Source organism: Cygnus olor, chromosome 3 (assembly GCF_009769625.2).
Source record: "Cygnus olor isolate bCygOlo1 chromosome 3, bCygOlo1.pri.v2, whole genome shotgun sequence".
Classification (NCBI taxonomy): domain Eukaryota; kingdom Metazoa; phylum Chordata; class Aves; order Anseriformes; family Anatidae; genus Cygnus; species Cygnus olor.
Genome location: NC_049171.1, coordinates 118,142,390 through 118,165,794, shown reverse-complemented (window position 1 = coordinate 118,165,794; position 23,405 = coordinate 118,142,390). Strand labels below are relative to the sequence as shown.

The 23,405-nt window shown below is 40.3% G+C and overlaps 1 long non-coding RNA gene across 4 annotated transcripts in view; it reads right to left on the bottom strand.

Annotated features, from left to right (window-relative positions):
- The window catches only part of LOC121066982, a 123,750-nt gene that overhangs the window by 82,618 nt on the left and 17,727 nt on the right, over positions 1 to 23,405 (bottom strand). Inside the window, exons 5-6 of one of the 4 annotated variants that reach the window (XR_005818050.1) lie at positions 4,329 to 4,388; positions 2,030 to 2,214 (exon numbers count right to left, since the gene is read on the bottom strand). The exons of the other annotated variants lie outside the window; for them this stretch is intronic. This is a non-coding gene — a long non-coding RNA (uncharacterized LOC121066982). The remainder of the gene's footprint in view (positions 1 to 2,029; positions 2,215 to 4,328; positions 4,389 to 23,405) is intronic. 4 annotated transcript variants of the gene reach the window in all.

Below are 23,405 nucleotides of genomic sequence, written 5' to 3'. Positions count from 1 at the left end.
AACCTGCTCCTGCGCTTGTGTCCCGTGCCACTCATCCCATGTCACAGGGCTGTCTGGGATGCACGACGGGGCTCGCACAGCCCAGCAAGAGCAGCCCCAGACCACGTGGAAGTGGAGTGAGCTTACACCAGCACCTCTGCCTCCCACGGAGGCTGAAGGCTCCCTTCCTGTGCTTTTCCTCTACGCCTGCCACCAGCCACTGGCACAGGATGCCACCGCATGACTTGTCCCTGGGGAGCCCTGCCTCCCACCAGTCCTTCCACAACTTTTTACCCCAGTTATTTGGCTTCATACTGAGCCGTTTGATGGAAGAGAGCCTAAGATGAACTGCAAAGAAGCATGTGTTGGGTTGGGTTTTTCCCCAAAGCCCTGGCTGTTGTTTTTTAAGTGCCCTTCTGACACATATTTGTGCTTGAGGAGGTTCAGGAACTCACGCCTCTCAAAAACGATGTCCACAGTTTATCCACAACCTCTGCACAGCAAAAGCAACCACAATCAAATACCCTTATGTTACCCAGCATTTAGCACAGCCCTGACCTGACAATGCCATCCTCTCTAGGGAGGAGAGGTAATTTAGACTCCCTGATAGCTTTTTTCTGTCCAACTCGATTGTACTGGACGTTGCTTAATTATACGTGGGCTGCATTTTGCGTTGTGCCTTTTTCTAAATTAAACCTTCCTTTGTCATTTTAGCACAGCTTTTGTACTCCTGTCTTAGCTTCCTAAAGCTGCATCTGCACAGCATCTTCACCCAAGCATCATAAAAAATGCTAAATGACTTATGTAGGTCTTCTCACTTAAGGTCATTTCAATTATGGCAACATCAACAGATGTATATGTTCATTAATAAAAGTGTGATATGTGTTTGTGTCCCTCTGAAAGTTCAGTCAGAAAATTATAGATTATACTGAGACACTGCAGGAATTGCTACTCTGTAAGTCAAATGCTCTATTATTAAAAATGTCATCCCATATGAATTTCATAAATAGCAAAGCCAAGAACAGAGTAACCATTTTAAAAAGTCTAGAGGGGATTCCATAACAACATTTAAATGCATTACTACTCAAACAATTTGATTGGATTATAAAATATTTAAAACTGCAGCTGTACTTGTGGTGTTTAATGTTGACTATTTTGATTTCTGGAACGTCTTACCTAAGAAGTACAAGTTTACTAAACTAGTTATGTTATTAGTATACAAATATATAAGAGAATCCATAAACCAAGACAATCCATAGCTTATAAGGTACCGTATATAGCCAGCTTATTGTACACACACACACACAAAATGAAACTGAAAAAGAGCATTGGGCATTAGGGTTTGTTTAAGACTCACCTCCAAATTAAAGCAGGACCTTATTTTGCCAAAGCTGTTCTAATGACTGAAAATAAATAACACAAGAGATGCAGGACAATGCATGCTAAATAGATATTATTGGCCAGATTCTCAGGTGGTGTAAACTGGCATTAATCCATTGTAGTTAATGGTTAGGCAAGTTTTGGCTTTACTTTCATTCTGTGTCCTCTAATTTTTTTATTTTTTCTTCCAGGATCTCTCTTATATATGTATTAGGTATGTTCAGGTTTATAATTAAATCTTCATTGACTTTTTAAGCAGAAAGGACAATTTTAAAACCTATTTTTCAGAAGAATAGCCATGTATTAATCCTCAAATATACACTGATGCCCATATGTTATAGATATCCTTTCATATGCTAATTGCACTACTTCTGCCAAACTATCTGTCATCTCTGCTGCTTTACCTGGATGGGTGTCAAGACATAATTCATCCAACAAGCTCATGTTATTGGTCACTGCACTTCCACAAAAAGCAACCTCATTCCAATAGCACAGGGAATATCTGAAGTGACTTTTGTAGCAGCTGACATGTTGGCTGAGACTTGGTGGGTTGGACTGAGGCTGAAAGAGTAAAGCTTTGAAGCAGCTTTACTTAGAGGATGGGTTCTGTGGGTGAGTGGTGTAACATACCCACATCCTTTGAGCATGTGCAGAAAACTATGGTAGTTACCTTATTTTTCGCCCAGCAGTCCCAGGCATGCTCGAAATTCAAAGTTGCCACTGGGACCTTGGGAGTGGTGTCTGCTCGTCTCCTGCATGCACTCTGACCAGCTAATGGACTCAGGCAGCGTGCAGCTCCTGTCTGTCCTTGCATCAGGGCAGAACAGACAAGACCTTCTCCGCTTGACATTGCTCCTGCAAAGGCAGACAGTATGGCCCAAGATGCACACATGCCCACAATGCATTTACGTATGTGCCACAACAGGGGATGTCAAAGCTTTGGGTGCCTGTGAAGGCCTAGCCAGCAGGGTCATCCTAAAATATACTTCTACAGACATACAGACATTTGCACATCTGCAAATTCAAAATGCCCTTCTGAAACATCTCTACTCCTGCCTACTATTTAGGCTTGGCATAAAAACATCATCCACATGTCTCAGCAAGCCAAGTCACCTTTCAGACCCTGTTTTCCTGAGGGAGAGTCACCTGTATTTATTTCTATTAAACAGAAATTAACTTGGACCTCCATATGCCACCTCATTTGGCATAGTTAATTCCAGATTCCAGAGTTATCATTAAAACAAAAACTGCATCTTACACATTGAAATCAGTGGGAATTAGGCTTCAGTAAGGCATACAAGGCTGTAACAAAGATAATCAACCAGCATAAGGATAATCCACTAATTGTTGAAATGAGGCGGAACATCTCCATGGCTTGTCTCAACAGCTAGCCCTGGGCTGAGTTGTGTTTGGAGTTCAAGAAGTTTTTATCATTTTAAAGTATGTCAAGCCTGTGCACTTCAGGGCACAGCAGGAAGCAAAGGGAGGATTTTGCCTGCCCCGAGGTAGGCAGTTCCAGGCAGGGAAATGAAGATCAGCCAGTTCCAATCGAGCAAGTGAACTCTCCTGGTTCCAGCCGAGGGCACACATATCCACCAGGCCTTCAAAACCAGGCCAGTGCCTAACTGGTACACACTCTGCTTCCTCAGATGGTCTTTGAAAAAGCATCCCGTCTTTAAAAGGAACACAAACCTGAAGTTTCTGTAATTTCCTGGGTTTCTATATGACAAGGAGGCCAAAGGCTGCTGAAGCAAATTAGGATCGTGCTCTCAGTATATCTTTAGAATTATTTTGTTCTCAGCCTGAAAGCAGAATTTGACATTCAGTAACCTTTGTAAGTCCAAAGAAATGCTATTGACTTCACTGCAACTACTATAAATTTCTGCTCAATATAAGTGAGAGTGGAGCTGTGCCACAGTTTGGTCATTACTCTATGAATTCATATGATATAGAACAAGCCCAGCAATTATTTGTGTTGTATTTATTTCAAATGGCTAGCTTGCTGGCGCATGGTAATTTTCATGAGTGGTCCCTGCCCTTCATCATTTCAAATGGTGTTTGAAGCATTTGGATCTTAAAAATCTCACTGTCTTCAGGGAATAGAGCCTTTCCTATGACTGGGTGTGAAGTTAGATCTGTGCCATTTACGAGAGAAGTTCAGAAAAAGGTACACTGGAAAACTGAGCATGAACCTATACATGTAGTGGAGAGGTAAAATCACAAAAATTAAGGAAAATGTAGTGCCAGCAGAGCTCTTAACATTTGACTGCCATTACTCCTCTTATTCTACCTGTGTGTGGTCTTCCTTGAAAAAATAGCTATGTATATAGAAAATAAATGAAAAAACACACGTATTCAGGTGTGGCATGAAGGAGCTTACATTACTTTTCCCTACTGCTATATCTTGTTAGAGTGATCCCACTGGCAAGATTTTGTCAGCTTGTGGTTACAGGCTGAGCAGCGCACACCTTCAACAAGACCAGCGCCCTACTGCGTCCATATAATGTCTTGGATATAATGGACATACATCTCTCATCATTGTATTCTTAACGGCTTACTGTACTTTGCAGGTCGTCCTGTAGGTGCAAAGAGTCCAAAGAACATTTCAGAGGCAGAACACCTTTGAAAGAGGATCAAAAGGGAACAGACACCCAGTTTCATTCTCCTCCATTAAGGCAGGGTTTAGGTTTCAAGTTTTACAGTAGAGGGGCTCTATGTACCTCAGTGGGCTTATTCTTGATTTACACTAGATTAGAATTAGTTCTCACAAACGGAGAAATGTATTCTACCAGGACGGTGATGGAAGCATTGATCCTAAACAAATAAAATGACCTTCTCCTTCAATTACTTTGGGCTTCACTAATTAAAATAATTTTGCTAATGAAAGCTGCAAAAATATTCACACAATTCTCATGCAGTCAGTCTGACCTTCTGCTGACGTTTCTGATGATGGCAAATACTTTACTCACCAGAAAGTGAGTAGTTGTGCATGCTGCAGAGCCTCTTCTACGACACAGAAACCAGAAAACCTGAAAATAATAGTTCATTAGAGTAACTTCAGTATCAGTGGCAGGCACTGAGTTCTGTGCAAACATGCATGGTGACTTAAAGGTGCTAACACATCTTCTGATCTCACGGCTTCATTATTTCTTACTGACCTATTGACCAAATCCATTGGTATGATTTACAAACTATACCTGCATACCCTCTGTGAGTAGAGGTTATTTTTGTTGAAATAGTGTCTGTTAGTGAAATAGTGAATAGTAGTCTCTAGGAAATTGTTCCTACAGACAAAATCACTAGCTCAGGCAGCCAACACCTAAAATTCCTTTTGAAAGCAATTGGAGTATTTAAGAAAGACTGTAAGAATTGGGCCAAATCATTTTTGAGAGATATGTTGATATAAGCATCAGTGAAGTATGACTTAATACTGGGAAAAGAGTAGAACATTCTGCCTGTCACATGCTTATTAGCTTGCACACTGGTGAAATGTAGGAGATTTCATACACTGTTCTGAGTTATGTCCCTGATTCTTTCATCAGCACTAGCAGAGACTACAGTGATGATCTAAACTAGAGAGAACATTTTGTTTGGGTGCACTTGGACATATTGGTGCCCTGCTAATGAGTAAGGGAAGCATACTGATCATTACTAAGTTCTATTGTTCAGTTCAATATTTATTTTCTACAGGTACTTCATTTCAAGCCCTAAAAAAAAAAATTAAAAAAATGCTGCTACACTACAGAAATTATGTTAATTAACCAACTTCTTACACACCATTCCCATCTTGACTCTTTTTCTTTTTTTTTTTTTTTTGACATGCTGACATATCATTTTTAATTGTGGTACAGTCTGAGGTCCGCAGCTTATCCTTAGAGCTCTCTCAAGACTAATCCAACCAACATTTAGCCATGCACATGGTAGTTCAAGGAAGTAAAAATAAGGAAACAGACAATGGAGGGGAATGGAGGTAAGGAAGCTTTTGTCAACAGAAAAGAAAATTCTAATCCTCAAAACATTTTGTGTGTTTGAAACAACATTTAAAGTGTTGCAAAAATACAAACATAGTATATAGGACCATACTACTCCCCCCAAACAACAAGATGGAGAAGTGCTGGAATATATTAAAGAATTAGTATAAACTCTCCTTTTCATTTTACCAAAGTGAAGAAATCAATTCAAAAGATATTTACGTGCGGCTGGCCAGACTGCAAGACTGGCCTGCTCAGTACCTAGTAAGCTGTTTTGGATATAGGTTATTAACAGTTGCTGCAGGAAGACACCTTGCTGTAAGCAGTCAAATATCTACCAAAATATGCACGTGTAGTTGCTTCCTAGCTCACATTAGGTAATGTCTGGCATATGCTCTGAAGCAGGATGGTTTATTTCCCTACAATAATTTTTCCTCCTGTCTTTAAATATTTGCCATTAGAAATCTGGATAGTCTTGTTATATTTAAATAAATGTCACTCTTTAGGCTTCACTGATATCTTCTGGCAATTAATTATTTATTCTAAGACTGCATTGTATACTCATTTTTAATGTACAACCTTTCAATTTCATTATAAAGCTGCTTTTGCTCATATTATAAACACTGTGTGGTTGCAAGTCAGAAGGGAGGAATCCCACAACCCAGGGGCTGCAGCATTAACCAGCCGTTCCCCAACAAGTGTGTGGCTCCATGCAGCAGTGTGCACCTCTTATCCTAATTTGTTACTTGTACGGCTGCAGCACACGGACGACCACACCATTGTCAATGAGGGCTACGGCATTCTCGGCACTCTGCAAAGGGCTGATCCCTCCCTAAAGACCTTACACAAATAAAGGAGACCAGATCTAATGTCATTTACAGTTCCCAACTTCCAATGGCCTTACAGCCCCACAGCTGTATTGAATTCTGAGACACATCTCTCAAGGCAGAACTGCCTTGATCCAGTGAAGCAACGGGGCAGCGGTAATTCGGATGACATACCTGTAAACTGGTGGATAAGGATGGGGTACAAGCAAGCCCTGAGGCAGAGCTCTTTTGTCCTTTCCCGTCTCACAGGAGCCTACTGAAAGCACAAAGGCTGCTCCAACAGCTAGGCTGAAATTGCCACGGCAGAACGTTTCTGTTGCTTTTTGCCGCATCCCCCATTTTCCACGGGCAGGGCTCTCCCCCCAGGTAGGTGTGGGTGTTGAGCAGAAAAAGGGGGCTGTGCCTGCGGTGCCTATTCATGCTTCATCTCGTGAAGCATGTGGATTGCTACCCATCCAAAGCCAGCTCTGCGTAACTTTGCAGTTTTCTGGCTTTCTGGCATTTACAAAGGATTGTGCCGGGCTACGCACTCCCTGAGCAAAGCCTTAATCTGTTTTCAGTCAGTTACTTTTTTTCTGGCAGCAGATATAAGGCCACACAGTCAAATAATGAACTTGTCTTTCATTTGGATATAGTTTATTAATGACAAAAACGCTAATCCATTAATCAATTTAAAACAAGTTGGTAAATGAAAAAAATTCTCAGTCTCCTTTAGTAACAGGATCACATGCATCTTAAAAGGGGGCCATTATCTCCATGGGTTTCTCAGCTGAAGTTAAAAATCTAAAAATGATTTTCATTCATTTCTCATTAATATGCAAAATTATTCAAATTAGATAGTAATTAACCATCTACTCAGTAGAAAACCTTTTCATGATAATTTATGATAAACTCAGTAGCAGCTTTGATTGAGATTGATTTTTGGTGTTGAGAAGCTAACATGAATACAAAAAAGCACCTGAAAAAATATTTTTAAACACCTAACTTACTGCTCAGCTAATTATATGGTAACCATGTTCACAGATTATTTCAAAGGGAGGCCTATAGGCAAGATACTAATGCTGAATGAAACAGGCAAAACATCCTTTTGAGTTTGTCCTACATTTCATCTTAAAGCTCAGCTTTCTTTACATCTTGCAGCCTAATTCATTTAGAATGTTAAATGTTTAGTGCTGTTTAATTCAGCAATCGGCTACACTGGAACTGGGGCTTTGCCTGATAAGGCTTACAGGATCGCTTTCAAGATAAAACTGTTTTGAAAAATCAAAACACATTTGAGACAAACTGTTGTTTTACAATGCAGCGTTCCTGGGAAAATAGCTACAATTTGTAAACAGACTCCAGATTTATTTTTGCAGATGGCAAAGGGAGCTCAGTGGGTTACAGGGTTAATATCATGGGCGCGTTGCACTATGGAGAATACGGTTTTGTTCTTAGCAGCAAAGACGAGCTTCAGGACTGGGGGACACGGTAGCTCTAAACACTGGGGACTGCTGTTCAGAAATGTTACTCTCCTGAGGTGGGAAAACCAGAGGGAAAGCAACATTGACCTTGTGCTGCTGAAGTAGCATTAAGGGGAGAAGAAACCCTATTTGGTACCTATTCTGCTAGTGGGAATTGCTGTGAGCACCCATGCCAAAGAGGCAGGACTATGGAGGAAAGAAAAAAACTAATATTCTTAAAGGCTTTTTCTCTGAACTTGATCACAGAACTAATGCAACCAACAACTGATGATCTCCTAGTAAATAAGGTATATACACTGCACATTCTGGGGATATGGTGTTATTTAAATAATCACCAGCAGTAAGAGGAAAAATAGGAATTTTGAAGCCAAACCTCTTGAACTCATCTACGGGAGGGAATGGAAGAGGAGGGGAAGGGAGCAGATTTGGGTTATAAGCTAACCGTAGGGTTAGGCTCCTGCTCATATCCCAAACTGAAAGGCCTCTTCTCCAGGGTGAAACCAAGGCTATGCTTAAGGTGCACCTCACCACAAGTAAATCTTTCTAAGTCCTTAAACCAAGACTCAACATATGCCTATGGCACAGTGCCACGCCCTCCAAAACACCCAGCTCTCAGAAGCAGCGAGTGGTGGCTGCTGGCAGCCCAGTGCTTGGCTTCCCACCATCACTCACTGCTGCCCTAGCTAATGCAGGGTCCTCTGTGCTGCGCCACGCGTCCTCCACAGCAGAACATGGTCCTCTCAGAAATCTGCAGCAGAACTATCAATGATTTATGCAAAACCAGGATTTTTCTACCAGGTTGTGGCCTTAAAGTCAATAGAAACCCCACATACCCAGCTGATATTAATTATACCTGGTAAAGAATCAAATGCAGTGACTAGGTAATAAAAATATTCTTATCAAAAGCTGCAAGATGAATGTAGTTCAGTAATAAAAATGTACCTAGTTGCAAAAGGGTAGAGTGATGACTCTACAGAAAGCTTCATTCACATTAGTACAACAACATCAACATTCACATACGTTACCTCTCGGCTGATTTTTTTTTTTTTACTGCCCCAGTGCAACTTGCAAAGTCCTTTTCCTCATCAGCGTGCTATACACATGTTCTGGTTAGTAAATAATCCCCAACTGCTCTGTTATTTTACACATTGGACCATATTTGCCATCAGCTGACTGAGTACCTACACAAAGCCAAGCTGACTGAATCTGGCTGCATTGCTCCTCATCACTTACCCTGCCTCCAGTCGCTTCCAGATGGCAGGGCGTTACAACGCCTCCCCTCGTTCCTCCCCTAAAGGCCAGGGGGTGGCAGTGGGCAGCCTTCCCCCAGAGCCCTGCCTTCTGCCATCCCACAGGGGACCACATTCATCCTGAATGTGTTCATCCACAGCGGTGACAAGAGAATGTTTTCAAAGGGCAATAAAAAACTGTTGAGAAGTTACCGATGATACCCAAGTTAATATTTCTTCTTCCAGGAGCATGGTGAGAATCTCAGATGGGATACAGGATGTTCAGAATATTCAAACTGATTTCAGCCTACCCAGACATCCTGTCATGATGGACCTCAAAAAGAAAGATTATTTCAGGGAAGAAAATATTGTCTCCCATGACACATTTAACTGTTGGATCCAAGAGAGGCGAGTCACACAGAAGATATGATTTCAGAGGGACTGATGAAATTAACAGTGTTTACTGAGACAGTGGAGTATGATACAAACAAGAAATTTGTTCCGAACTTCCACATCCATTGCTTTTCAGTCATCTTTTTCCTACTTTTTGAGATTCAAATAAATTGAAGGCAGCCTTGTCTTTGACAAAAGGAGAAATAATAACAATGCCCTGGGTACTTATAAACCCTTTCTTTTATTCCTTCCATTGGAGTATCTCGGGGAGTTCAGGAGTATAAACTTCTCAAGAGGTGAAGTACTACGCTACTTATTTTACTGGTGGGGAAATTGCAGCAAAGGACAGGTTTGGTCGTGTGTCCAATAGGTCACACAGGAAGTTTTTGTCAGAATTAGAAACAGTTACTGAGCATTAACCTGCAGCCCTAAGCATTAACCACCACGTTTTCTTCATGGTTTGGGAAGAATAGAAGCCAGTGAGAAGTTTCGGAGAGCGAGTTGAGAATTAAGCAGGCTCTGATAAGCGCGTGCTGTTCAGGCAGCTGGTAGGTTACGGTGAACTGTGAGAGCAAATAACATCACACTTTAATGTAGCGCACTTTTTAATCTGACAGACAAAAGCTTAACAATATCCAATGGCTGGCAGTCGACTCCTGAAGAAGTCCAACTGGAAATCAAGTGGCATCTCTCTGACCACTTTGCACCACTTGAATGAGAACAAAGCAGCTGGAAAGCTACCTAAGCCATCAAGTTAAAGCCATCACAGCTCTTTTGTTGCAAAAAGAATCCAGCTCAGAAAGGTTTTGCCTCCTCAGGAGTGCTGGAGCATCCCTTTTCAACAAAATGCTACACAGATTCTGGTGCTAAGTTTGCAACTTCAAAGAGGATTCAAAACGAGGTGGGATAACGTATGGCCCAGCTGTGAAATTGGACAGCAGGGATACCACAGCAGCTACACTGGGCAAAATTCCCCTGGTGTCAGCCTACGTGTTTGTTTTCAGTGGGGGGAAACCATAGCTTTGTCCTTGAGTTTTTGAGTTTAATTTCTTTTTGCTGCTTGTGGAAATGTGAAACAGTTAGCAACCTTGCGTCAATAATACATAATTCTGAGGGAGGAAAAATTGGGGACCTAAGGAACCTGACTTTTTTTCCTCCCTTATTATAAAGTCATTTTTCAAATCACCTTTCTGACACATTTGTCCATATTGATTAGCTGCTTTTAGAATGACATTGTCTGACCTGTCTAAATCCATCAATTGCTCTCCTGCTGATGCTTAATTCCCAGTCTACTTTAGCTTCTAATGGTATGGTATGAATATTATTCATAAAGCCTTTTTGCTGAAAAGATCAATAATCACATACATCTGAAGTTTGCATTCTGCATGTTGTTCAAGTAGCCCTTTAACTGGCCACAAACTCTTCTATTTTCCTTTTATCACTGTGGACTGTAAATGTTTCATTAGTAGCATTTAGAGAGTACATACTTGATACTATATCCCCAGGAGTTTCAAGTGAGTTATTAGGAACTTGTTCAGCATTAGGATTAATGCATATTCCCAGTAGTTTTCATTGCATTTCCATTCTGTGCGCCACAAACTCTACTGTTAAATATGTTTTGTCCACTTAAAAACTGTTTGGTAGGGAAGGCATGCTTTAATTGTTCCCAAGACATTGGGTAATGCTCTACTGATGGGCCTAAGGTTGAACTAATAGGCAAGTAAGATGCAGTTTAGCTTCAGCAGGTTTTAAAGTACTAATGAGGCACAATATACTGAAGTTAAGAACTTGTCAAGATGAGCACTTCATATAAAAAGTTGAAACAATCTTTACATTTTTTTCTTTAAAAAAAAATACAAGCAATGAATTACCTCCATGCTGAGAGAATATGTTCAAATTAAATATTTTCTAGGTTAATACAGACATGTCCTTTCCAAAACCTGAGAATTCAGATTCAATTTAAATGAAAAAAATTATTGCATTTTACATAAAGACTATGTTACTAAAAGAATTTTTAGGAAAGACTTTGCAAAACAAGAACCCTGAGTTGAGCAAAGAGCAAAATGTGTCTGCCTGAATATTAGTAGGTAAATGTTCTTGGAAAATACAGTTTTCAGTTTGCAGAATGGGTAAGTTGGATCTCCTGTATTCCAAGCTGCTGTTCATACAACTGCTTATCTATAGTTAGCAGACTTTGCAAGATAGAAATATTAGGCCTTAGAAGTACAAATACTGACTAGTCACCATTCTAACTCCACGTCTTCCTGGAAGCCCTCTCAGAACAGGAAGAACAGCTTTAGTAACTGCAGGATTGATTGGAACTTCATTGAATTTTAACTACTGCATGCCAGGCCGTTGTATTCAATGACATGAAATATTTCATTTTCACTTTATGACATAAAAGTCTGAGTGTCCTGCTGCTGAGATGTATCAATCAAATCAGAGGTTCAAATATTATATTATTTTGATGCTGGTATGAGTGTGAAAATGATGCTTTAGTTCATAGTCAATCAGTACCGAATGTCTTTGCAGTCAATAACAGATTTCTGCATGTACTTTTGCAGAGCCATTACTTCAGGGTTCATAAAGTGGAACACAGCCCTTCCGATAACGCTATAGGATTTCTTATACTGAAAAGAAAAAAAATCAAACTCATTTTTAGAAGGATCATTTCAAGACAGAAATTTCAAACAATTAAAGCATATCCAACATATTGTGGATAGTGATATTTCAGATGTTTGAAGAATGGTTATAATTTGCCCAAATCTACTTTATATGAAGACAACTTGAGAGCTGCAACAATGGGTAGAGATACCGTAGGCTACGCGATGGGATTTTTTAATTTTATTTTTATTTTTAATGTGAGTGACTCTCTGGCCATGGAGCACATGATAATTGTGGATAAACGGAGTTAAATATTCTGTTTGAAAAACTCAAGCTGTTCTGATGCTGAGGGATGAACAAGGATGTTAATTAATAAGCTAACTCAGCTCACCACCCATTCTTGGTGTACGGGCTATTTTTGTTGCATGCTTTACAAATTCAATGCAAGCCACTACTGAGAGGACAGTACCTGCCCTGAGTACCCCTCTCCATGGCTCAGTACAACTTTGCTTCCATGAGAGAAAGCTATTTAGCATGATCTTAAATTACCACAGACAGGCACTCTATTGAAATATTCAAGAAGTTCTGGAACTACAGACAACATTATATATATATATATACACACACACTTCTGCTTTTCTTTCTTGCAGTAAAAGAACAAAAAGATGACCAAACAGCTTAAACGTTAGAGAAAATATGACCTGCTTGAAGTGCTAAGGAAAACCTGAATCAGAAACCTGGAGAGGCACAAATGAACTTCCAGGACTGGATGCTGAATGTTACACCTAAAAAGATTTCACTCGGTCTCTTACTTGTACCACCAACACATCAAACGCCTCCCTCCCACACACAGATATACCTTGTTATTTTGCTTTTGCTGACCCTTCACAAGATGACCTCCTCTTCAGCTTCTCATACTCTTAAGGCAGTTTGAAAGTGCTGCTGTACTGTGCTTAACCCTGACCCAAAGGACAGAAACAACTATGCTGCAAGGAATACTGCAGCATTTGTGGTGGTTAACACTTACTCCTTACTGCTAACCTTGTGTTTTCTGCCCATCGCATCATGGAGTTTTCCTGGACTCAGTATGAAGTAGCAAGGAAGAAAGGGGGAGAAAAGAAAGGAGGGAAAAAAAAAAAAAACAGCAATTGCTATAAAGGCTTGCTACAATATAATTCATGATGCCTTCTTAGCAAACGATTAAGCAAGGCATCATTTAATATTATTGTAGATATTTTCACAGTAATATCCTTTTTCTACTAAGCAAGGTAGATAATATTGACAATGTTGCCAAGTAATTACACCAGCAAAGTAAATGTATAGCATTGTGCCCCTACAATTCCTCTTCTGGCTGCCCAGCATGCAGCTCAGCAAGCAAGGATACAGGCCACTGACAGTAGAAGATACTGTTTTATTTATTAATTGTGAAGCTCCAGGTTACAGAAATGCCACTCAGACTTGCTATGCTTCCCATATAAATAATTGATCGTTTTTATAGCTCAGCACAGATACTACAAGAACATGTAATGCACAAAAGACCAGGCATTTGTTGCTACTTAGTGCAGTACGTAGGGAATCCAGTAGAAGCCAAACGAACTGTTTGTATGGTTCCTTCCTTCACCCACGATTTGCTAAGACCATAGGGCTGAACATGGTTGTGAGAATTTTAAGTTCTATTAAAAGATGCTCATGGATCAAAACATCTTACCCTCTACAGGATTATCTTGTCTTATTGGCTGCAGTTTGCTGTACCGTTCCCAGAAGATTTCTTGGAAATCTTCGAAAAATCAGTGAGTGTCCTTTCTAATGCAAAGCACTGTGTCTCACCATCCTGAAGGTTAACCAAGCACATTTATAAATCTTAAATTAAATTAAGATTTTATGCAATGCCATTTGGTCAGCCCCAGAACTTCCCGCATGGCCTGTGCTTTTCACCCTCACTGAAGCATCTAGGAGTCAGAGAAGCCGACAGAAGTGTAACGAGGAGACACTGCTACAACCCTTCCTGCTATAGATGGCCCTGCTGCCGTGAAGTAGTCTGACACAGCCTTAGCCCAACTACTGCTGGAAGACAACATGCCTCAGCATGAGACCATCGGAGATCTTTGAAAAAATTCCATTTCAGCCATGAAGGTTGCTTTCAAATGTGCCATCAATCCTCCCTGCGTACCTATGAAGTATGGACACATGCACCCAGATGCTACGGGAGAGAATGGTGATGTGACCTGGGCACGCTAAACAGAGCTTCAGGGACCACATGCATCAGTGAGATAGTGGTCCGCCCTGTATTACACCGGGAAATTTAGCAGCTCCCCCACTGGATTTCTCTCAATGGCTCTTTAATGTCCTGTTGTATCAGGACACATCAAGTCCAAGAGGTAAGGCAAGTTCCCAAAACTGAAGAGATGCTAACAAAAGCATTTAAAAAGTCAAACTTAGATTTTCTCCTAAATTGATGCCTGTGACATATTAACATTTAGAGCAACAGTAAGACTTAGCTCTAGAATTGAGCAAGCAAAATCCATTTCCTGTTTATGCTCATGCTTTTGAGCAAGACATGAAAACTCCAACTTTCACAAAGTCCTGACCAGTACATGATCATAAACACCTTTTTTTTGTGACACAATATGTTTTTTTCCAACTGTGGCTCTCTGTTTTCCCACATAAATTACACCTGGATAGAATGCAAACTCTGGTGAAAATAAATAAATGTTACTGTTATCTGCTCAGTGGAAAAAATTTTACTTTTTCTCTTACATGAGAGAACTGCCAGCTTGATAGCATGGAATTCTGCATCCCCTACAAGGCACCTGCATAGGAAAGACAACAGCAAGTTGTGTCTTGAGCATTTCAAACCTCCTTTGGAAGAAGGACTTCAAAGAATTAAAACACAAATCCATTCTAATGCCCATTCAGCAGTTGGTCTACCTGCTCTCGGCGCTAAGTGGAGTGCCAATTAGTGCCAGCTGTAGCAGTGGCTTCTGTACTATGAACATTCTTCAGCTGGGAATTGGACTAAAAGATCATCATCTCATTTCACACTGGAAACCAAAACAGTCATCACACAGTAATAACTTTTGGTCACTGCTAACCCAGACCTCATCAAATCAGCGACCTTGAAATGAAAAGGTCCACGTCCCGTTCCCCTTCCTTGCATTTTTCAGGAGCAGCAATGCCAAGAGTTTTTAGGACTGGAAGGGATCCAAACGTAATGGGTAAGTCATTGAACCCTGAGTCCTAAACTGGAGGCCAATGAGATCTCTATTACTCTTCCAAGGGGAAAAAAAATAAAAAGCATTGCATTTTCAGCAACAGGCTATGAGTTGCACAATACCTACAAAACACGTATTTGCTGACCACAGGGCATCTCTCACCACTAGCTGATGACCACCCAAAGTTTTCTGTATTGCAACAGTCTTTGCTATAGACCACTTTATATGTAGAACACTGCATATTTTGGACCCTGTCCACTCTAAACAACCACTTAAATTATTGGGTCCTTATTTATTTGAACTATTAGTTCAGATTAATTAAAGAGGTTTTATTACTGAGCCAATGCCACTCTGTTACCCCTTCACAACTTAAGCCAAGTAGTAAGACTGTTTGGAATAATGGAGATCTAGATAGGGTTCACTGTTTTATTTCTATTTTAAAAAAAGAGATAGTATATACCACAATAACTGGGTTATATTATACCTGCTGATCTCTAATTTCTATGCTTATGAGGTTTTTTTTTTTGTACAACAGTTGCTCTCTTCTTACTTTCAGAAAAGACCCAGAATTCTAAGTGAGATCTGTGCATAACTATATATACATATATGTATGTGCTATAAAAATTACAGCACAAATATCTACATATGCTGTCAGTTTTAAACAAATTAATCCAAGGCTCTGAAAATATTCAGTATGTAAGCCTTCTACTTTCAGGCCCATGATATTTAAAATTACTAAGGCTGGCTTTCGCATTACACATGAGACTTTTCTGTTAAAAAATAATAACTGTAAATCTGTTTTCTCATGCCCAAGTAGTCCTTTATGAGACATGTAACGAAATGCAGTGTGGATTGTCATGAACGGAGCAATAATCATAAAATTAGAAACAAAAGAATCAGACAGAAGCAAGCTTTTTTTTTTTTTTTTTTTTTTTTTTTTTTTAAGATTCTAAATCACACACAAAACATTTGTTCTGCTCCAGCTCTTTGTGAACTAATTGGCTCTCCTGGAGGGACAGGTAATTGTACTTGACTACACAAGCTGTCCTGAAGCTCCCTTGGAAAGCTCCAGTAAGCTTCCAGTGTTAGCAGCCATCAAGGATTTCACAGGTCAGGCATCGGATCGATACAGCTAAAAGCAGCAGGGACTGTAATGTCGACAGCAGGTTTCAGAAAACGCTGCAAGTGCCAGTTTGTTCCCCTTCATGCAGAAGCTCAAGACAGCTTAATTAACCCTTGGAAAATACAATTTATCCAGAGGCTCTGCAGGTCTGTGCTAGGCCTTATTGGTGAACTGATAGCAGAGATAGTGTAGCTGGCAGCTCTGAATTCCCATTTCCCCCTTTAATGCTCTTTCAGTTTGGATGCAAACAAAACATGATTTTAGGTGGCTGTGCTTGCCTTGTCCTGAAGAGCATGGTACGGGAGGCCCTGAAGGCAGCTGTGCCGACGGCTCACCGGCTTCTTCAGCAGGAGCCGGGCCCAGCGGGGGCACTGATCGCTGGCCTCTCGGGGTGGGAGCGCGTGCGTGCCTGAGAGCGTGCCAGGGAAGGGAAGGAAAAGCGAGGGAGAGTCATCTCCCACAGGTCTAAATGCTTCTTTGCCCTCTTGTAAAGATGTTCCCTTGTTAGTTGTCTATTTTTACTGTCTTTTAATACCACATGGCCGTGAAAAGTACAGACAAGGTAATTTTCCACATCCCACAACAGCCACATTTTAGAAGACAAAGAACTTGCCAGAGGTGACAGACCAGTAAGAAGTTAGCTTGTCTGATGTGATATTCAAGCTTGTGTCTCCAGTGTCAGGCCAACAGGCCGAAGGGTTTTTCCTTCCACAGCTCTTTTCAAGCTAAGGAAATCTAAAAAAGACATGCATTGAGCAACTAAGGAAAAAATATCCCAGTTACTAAGGCCTAGCAGTTTTACCATATAAATCTGCCTGTGAATTCAGTTTTAAAATAGTTAATATTTTACCTCCACTTATACTTCCATTAGTTGATTTTACTTTGTGTAATTTCAGTTAATTCATGTAAATGGACGTTCCTCAGTTTATATTTACCTTCACTAGTGAATGAAAACATGTAGCTTTTGTTCCAGAAGAGCAAACTGTCACTGGAGTAAGCAAAGCAGGCGCCACTTTCTTCCCACAGAAGAAATTACTATTTCTGATGGTAAAAGGCTATGTCCAGAGGAGTAGGATTAAGTAGATGAAATCATACTAGAAAGATTTTTATACATGTGCACATAATACACACTCACATAGACACAAATACTTGTGACATTAACTATGCAACTTTGGCATAGGAATTTATGATCTGACAGAGAAATGTTGAACAACAAGCAACCAGGAATCAAAAAAAAAAAAAAAAACCACAACCAAACAGTATCTGTGATTTTTGAATTAACTCTCCTGATTTAACAAAAACAGCGCACAAAAAGCTCAAAAAAGCACAAAAAGCACAAAAAAGAAGTATTTAATACATCTATGTCATAGTCCTCCTGTCCAAGCAGCTAGGTATTAATTTGTCAGGACAGCCTGCAGGAGACAGTCTGCCAGAGGTAGTGAAAGATGCTGCTAGAAGGTCTGCAAGCAAAGGGTAATGATAGATACTTGACACGTTTCAACCCAGTATATTGCTACCTACTGGAGAGCCAGAAGGTTTGAGGTAGACCTGTGCTTGTCTGACATTCATATTAATGATGGGCAAGAAAAAAAAAAAAAAAACAGTGCTTGAGTGACAAATGCAGAAGCCTGGAAGGGTTGGACTGTGCCCAACATACATGTGTGAATGCAGAAGACATGTTGGGGATGAAGAACTTGCTCTTACTCACATGCAGGCTAGTTTTACTGGAACAAAACTACCTTATGAATACACTGCACTCTCCATCAGAAGATAACTTTGCAGGTGAAGGAAGACCCAAGAAAACAGGAGCACAAATAAAAAAGTTTTGACTGCTTACACCAGCTGTAAGTCAGTCTCCAAAATCTGAGAAAGGGTTGAGAAAATAACTTCTCCATTCATGGTTTGTGAGCAGCCAGAAGGCATGCATGCACAATTGTAAATCAGATACTATTAAATATCCTCCTGTTTTAGAGAAATCTTTACTTACAGTTTGGACTACAACCAAAACGTGCTTGAAGAGACCACAGAATCCCATTAGTTATCCAAGATTTATAAGATTAAGGGGGTTGGGGAAGGGAAGCAGCATTGCTAACCACATCGTTCCAGTTCTTAGGAAAGCTGGATGCAGGACTGAAGAATGGGCAAGATATCAGGTGCTGTGAAGGGTGAGATTTAAGATTAGTGCTGGAATATAAATTACATAAGTGAACGTTTTTGACTCCAGAGTGCATATCCATGGAAAGACAATGAGGTATGCAGATATGAAAAAAGGAGCTGAATTCTCCTTATATCACAGCCTCCTTGCTCTTTCTGTTTTTCCTGTTACCGCACCTTTACTTTTAATTGGGATTTCCCACCCCCCCATATTCACCACAGTGAGAACCTCACTTCTATTAGAAGCACTTGGTGCTCCCTAACACAGAACATCTGACCAGCTGGTGGGCACGTGGGAACAATCACAAAGTTTGTAGTTACCACCACAACATGCTTTTGTGCTTAAGAAATTAAGTATTGCAACACACCATGCTGCAGAGCTGTTGGGAAGCATGCTCGTGTCCACGCTGGTTAGATTGCTTCCTTTCATCTGCCACCACTTGCAGTCAACCTTAGAAAAAAATATATACGTTGAGACCATTTTCTTCAGGAAATGCAAATGGTTTCTGAGGATCTGCAACAAAGTGCAGTTTATGACAGTTCCAGAATATAGTGGGTAAAGATCCTTAAGGAGAGCTCTGCTCTGACATATTCTGAGCAGTGTTATAGATTTTGCTTTTACAGATTCTAATGCAAGTCTGACATAGCTTGAAAATTCCATTTTAATAATATCAACAAAGAAAGAGCTTTTACATTCCCACAATAGAGTTTAAAAATGAAATCCTCCTGTTAATTACCAGGGAGTGCAGGCACTCCAAGGTTGAGTACCTATTTCTGTTTAAAGGTTGACACTTTAAGTGCTTTAAAACCCACATACTTGTTCAAATTGCCTCGAAATTTGGTATGCCTCATGGGGATCCAAGGTAAGGTTACAGTCATAAGCTTAGGGTCATGTCTGTCTGTGCTTTTCAAGATAGGAAAAGCTGTTTTTTTTCAGGCTATAAGTGAACAAATTATGATAAACTTTTTTTTTTCCTATTCTTGCATATCCATAACAGATCAAACCACAGCTTTCAGAGCGCTCCAAATGTTCTTAGCAGTCAACATTTGGCATCCCAAATAGGTAAATGTTTAAACTTCTGATCCTAAGAGATTAAAGAACATACGAGGTTTCAGAGAGAAAAAATGGCTTCCCGTTTACCAGCCAACTTTCCCATGAGCTGGCTGGTACATGAGAATGTGTAATATTAGCTTACTTGACTTTATGCCCAATGGGAGTTTGCATTTGACCCTCAAAAAGAATTCTGAATACATATTATTAGTAATGCCAAAATATTTGAGAAATACTTTTTATTATTTAGAGTAAATCCAGTGAAAATAGTTTTGAAAATGCAATGTGGAGCAAGATAGAGAGGTCACAGGACCTGTGTAGCAGGGGTATATGGGACAGGCCAGCCCTCACAGCTGACTTGGAGAAACACACAGGCAACAAGGCCAAAGAAGTGGAATACACACAACTGATGACCTTATTCTAAAGGCATATGGGCTCAATGAGACAGAGAAAGACTGTAAATGGTGACTAGGGAAGCTCTATGTTACTTATTTACAGAACTCACACAAGACAGACTCGCTCACCAGGCTCTTATATTACATATTTAAAATTCTTGTAGCCACCCTGTAATAAAAGAGACCAAATGTTGGGCAATGTGTCATATTTGTGATTTCTCTGCTAGTAAGCAGGAATTTCTGATTACATACAGCATCTGCTTGCTGATGGTGTTGTGAGGAAAATATGGCATGAGCTGATGACCATACGTTTAGTTATTTCCCTGCAACCATTTGTGGAGGGGGCTGTCTCAGCTCAGAGCATGTGGTGTTAGTCTTATCAGGAAAAAGTAAAGTTGAGCTTTAATGCTCACTGTTTAAACTCAAAGGAAAAAAAAACTTAATCTCATGCACATTCCTGTGCGTATAGATAGGCATGCTTCATTCCCACTCCATGCTGTCTGATCTGTTTATTTTCACTGAGAGCTTTGACATGGATAGTTCGGAAGAGTCCTATACAGTCCAGTAACTATGGACCCTTCTTTTCCACCATAACATGTCTATAAATTCTATATATTTTTTTTTGGAGGGGGGGAGAGGAGATGGATTATGTTCTACCACAAGAACCAAATGCAGAGTCCATACAAACTATGTGGAATGGAAAGTCTACATATTAATTTGTAAGGTGTTCTGAATAATAATTCTGTCAGTAAGAAATGTGGTTTTAAACATTCCCAAACTGTTATATAGTCAGGCTGAACTACCTTACAAGCTTCAACTGAAAAGAGTATTTTAAAAAGAAAATACTCCAATAGCAAATTTCCAAGAAAAATTTGGTTAACAATAAGAACAGGTCATTCAAGGTTGTGCTTGCATAAAGTTTAGTTAAAGAAGCTCTAGGCAGCGTGATCACCTATTGTAAGTATGATATCCTCCATCATTGTTTTAGAGAACAGACAGATTTCCCAAACTGGTACATAACCTTTTGGATTTGATCTAATTAGATTTTTAATACTTCATTCATCTATTTCATCTGATGCATCACATTAAAATCACGCACTGTAAAAGGAATAAATTTACAGCTTGATAAACTTGCAAGTTTCGTCTTTACGTTCAGCAACCTCATCCTTCCAACTCTTCATCATTAGCATGAACGTTAAGGCCAAGTGATTTTGGAAAGCCAAAAGCAATTGGGTAAATCTCACAAACTACTCTGTGAAGGAAGGATAAAACTTCATCAGCAACAGCTAAGTAGAGCCTCTCATAAGCAAATGTTGCAGTCCAAGAAACACTGTTAAATCTCCTCTAAGAGCACCACAGCAGAGCTCGCTCACCTGTCTGTCACTGAGCACACCTCCTGGTACTGTGTCTGACAGCACTGGACTCAGAGGCAGTGGATTAGGGTTTCCTGGGGGTGCTCAGCCAGAACCTTTTCAGCCAAGATCTAAGTCTTGAGGAGCAAAAGGGTGAATGTAGTTACAGCATATCAAAGCCGCCTATAAAAGACTCTGAGCTCTTGCCCCTGTTCACAATGTGCCTAATGTACTCTGAAGTGTATATTATCCCCTTCTGATCACATTTCAAGGAAGTTGGTTGCTGTTTTCTTTAGTCCTCATTGTAGTGCAATGTACACGTTTGCAACAGCACTCAGGATTCGAGTCTGCAGGTATGTACAACTCATTATACACAATGCAAAAGCTTACACAGACCCAAAAAACAGCACTGCAGAAACCTGTCTTACAAACATGAGCACAAATCACAGCCCTGTAAGAGCAGACAGCTGAAATCGCAGATGTCCAGAGCATATTGCCGAGAGCGCGCTGGAGGTCAGAGCTGCTGCCTCCAGGCTGGTGCAGAGGGGGTGAGGAGGGGAAGCAGGCAGCGTAAAGGCAGTCACTGCAAGCCCAAGGAAGTGACAAACAGAAGCGTACCTGACACTCCTGGGTCGGCAGCACACCACCCATCACTAAGAAAGTCTTAGCTCCTTGTTATTTTATACATTTAATGCAGAGTTGAACTTACTACAGGAACAGATAGCAGTATTTTCTCCAAGCCCCAATAAAATGTGATACAATCAGATTCAACAAGAGGCCCAGGAACCAGGGTACAAATCAGAACATTAGGTATCAGAAAAAGATCACAGCCATGAAAACAGACTGCTGTTGGTCCAAAGTTGAGCTCACACCGCTGACTGGAGAGACACGACACAGAACTGGTAGAGAGCTGGGACAGAACCAGGACCAGGTCAGGATAATCATCCTATTGCTCCTGTCGCCACCAGATGGAGAAGAAACCCTTGTTACTTCTGAAAGGAACAGCCACCTTCTGCAGTAGTTTAGCATACCTAGGCTAAGTGCTCCTGGAGAACTAATTTGCTTTTCAAACCTAGTCAAGATAATGCCAATGTCCGGCCTCATTCCTGAGAAATTTAATGGTTAATGACTTTACAGATAGCAAAGCAATTTTCACATAATAAATAATATAATAGAAAAGGGATGGGTGCAGGGACTTCAAAATATACATCATTTAACCGCTCAGGATAAGTACAATGAAATAAGATCTCTGCAATTATCCTAGCAACACTGCTTATAAAAGATGTAAATGGTGAGAACACAGAAGAGGCACACTACTGTATAGCCACACATGATACTGCATGCATTTCTAGCAGCATTGACGTGATACATAAATATTACTTAAATATTAAAAAAATAACGAAGACCATTGTCTCTTAAGATAAAGCTCTCACCATGAACTACTTCAATGCAACTGGATGGCTCAGGGCAGTCTCAGACAAAAGGGCGAAGGAAGAACTACAGAAAAAGAACTACAGGATGATCGATGGTCAACACCTACATGATGGCTAGAGAAGCAAGGGACACCGAGACTTTACTACATTGACGTAACTGCTCACAGCCAGGAGTTAGCTACAGAAATCTGTTGCTCTAGGTAACTACCTACAGATGAAGTTAGTCCCTGTTTCCTCTTTAGAGGTGTAGTTGCTCCATTTTCTGAGATTTTTTAAGGGCCACCTCCTCAGAAAGCAATGCTAGGAGACAAATATATACATACGAGGCTTTTGCCTTGCTAGGAAGAACATAAGGACAACATGGTTAGAAAGAGACAGGTTTCAGTTTCTTTGTCAGCATGAGGACTGTGCACACTACAGTACAGCATAAAGCTTCTAAAAACTGTGGGAGAAAATGGTTAGCATAAGCTATTAACTCTGTAATTTTGTACATATGCTGGGTGAGTATCCTGTGAAATAGCATAACTCTCCCTGCAGTTACAAGAACTGTAAAGCAATTCTCAACAACTGTTTAGATGTGAACCTGTTTTAAATCCTGAAAGCCTGGAATCACTTTATTTAGTCAGCAGTGGGGCAAAAGATGATTTAGAAATAGCTTCCTGGTGTGTCTGGAAATACATCTGTATTTCATCATATAATGGAACAAACATGGCATAGTTCAAATGCAGGAATCTGTTATATAGATGATGTGTTCATTATAGGTACAAATTAGGAAGCTCCTTTGGGAAGATCAGTCTATTCTGAAGGTCACTCTCAGGTCAGATTTACTCCAAAGCAGC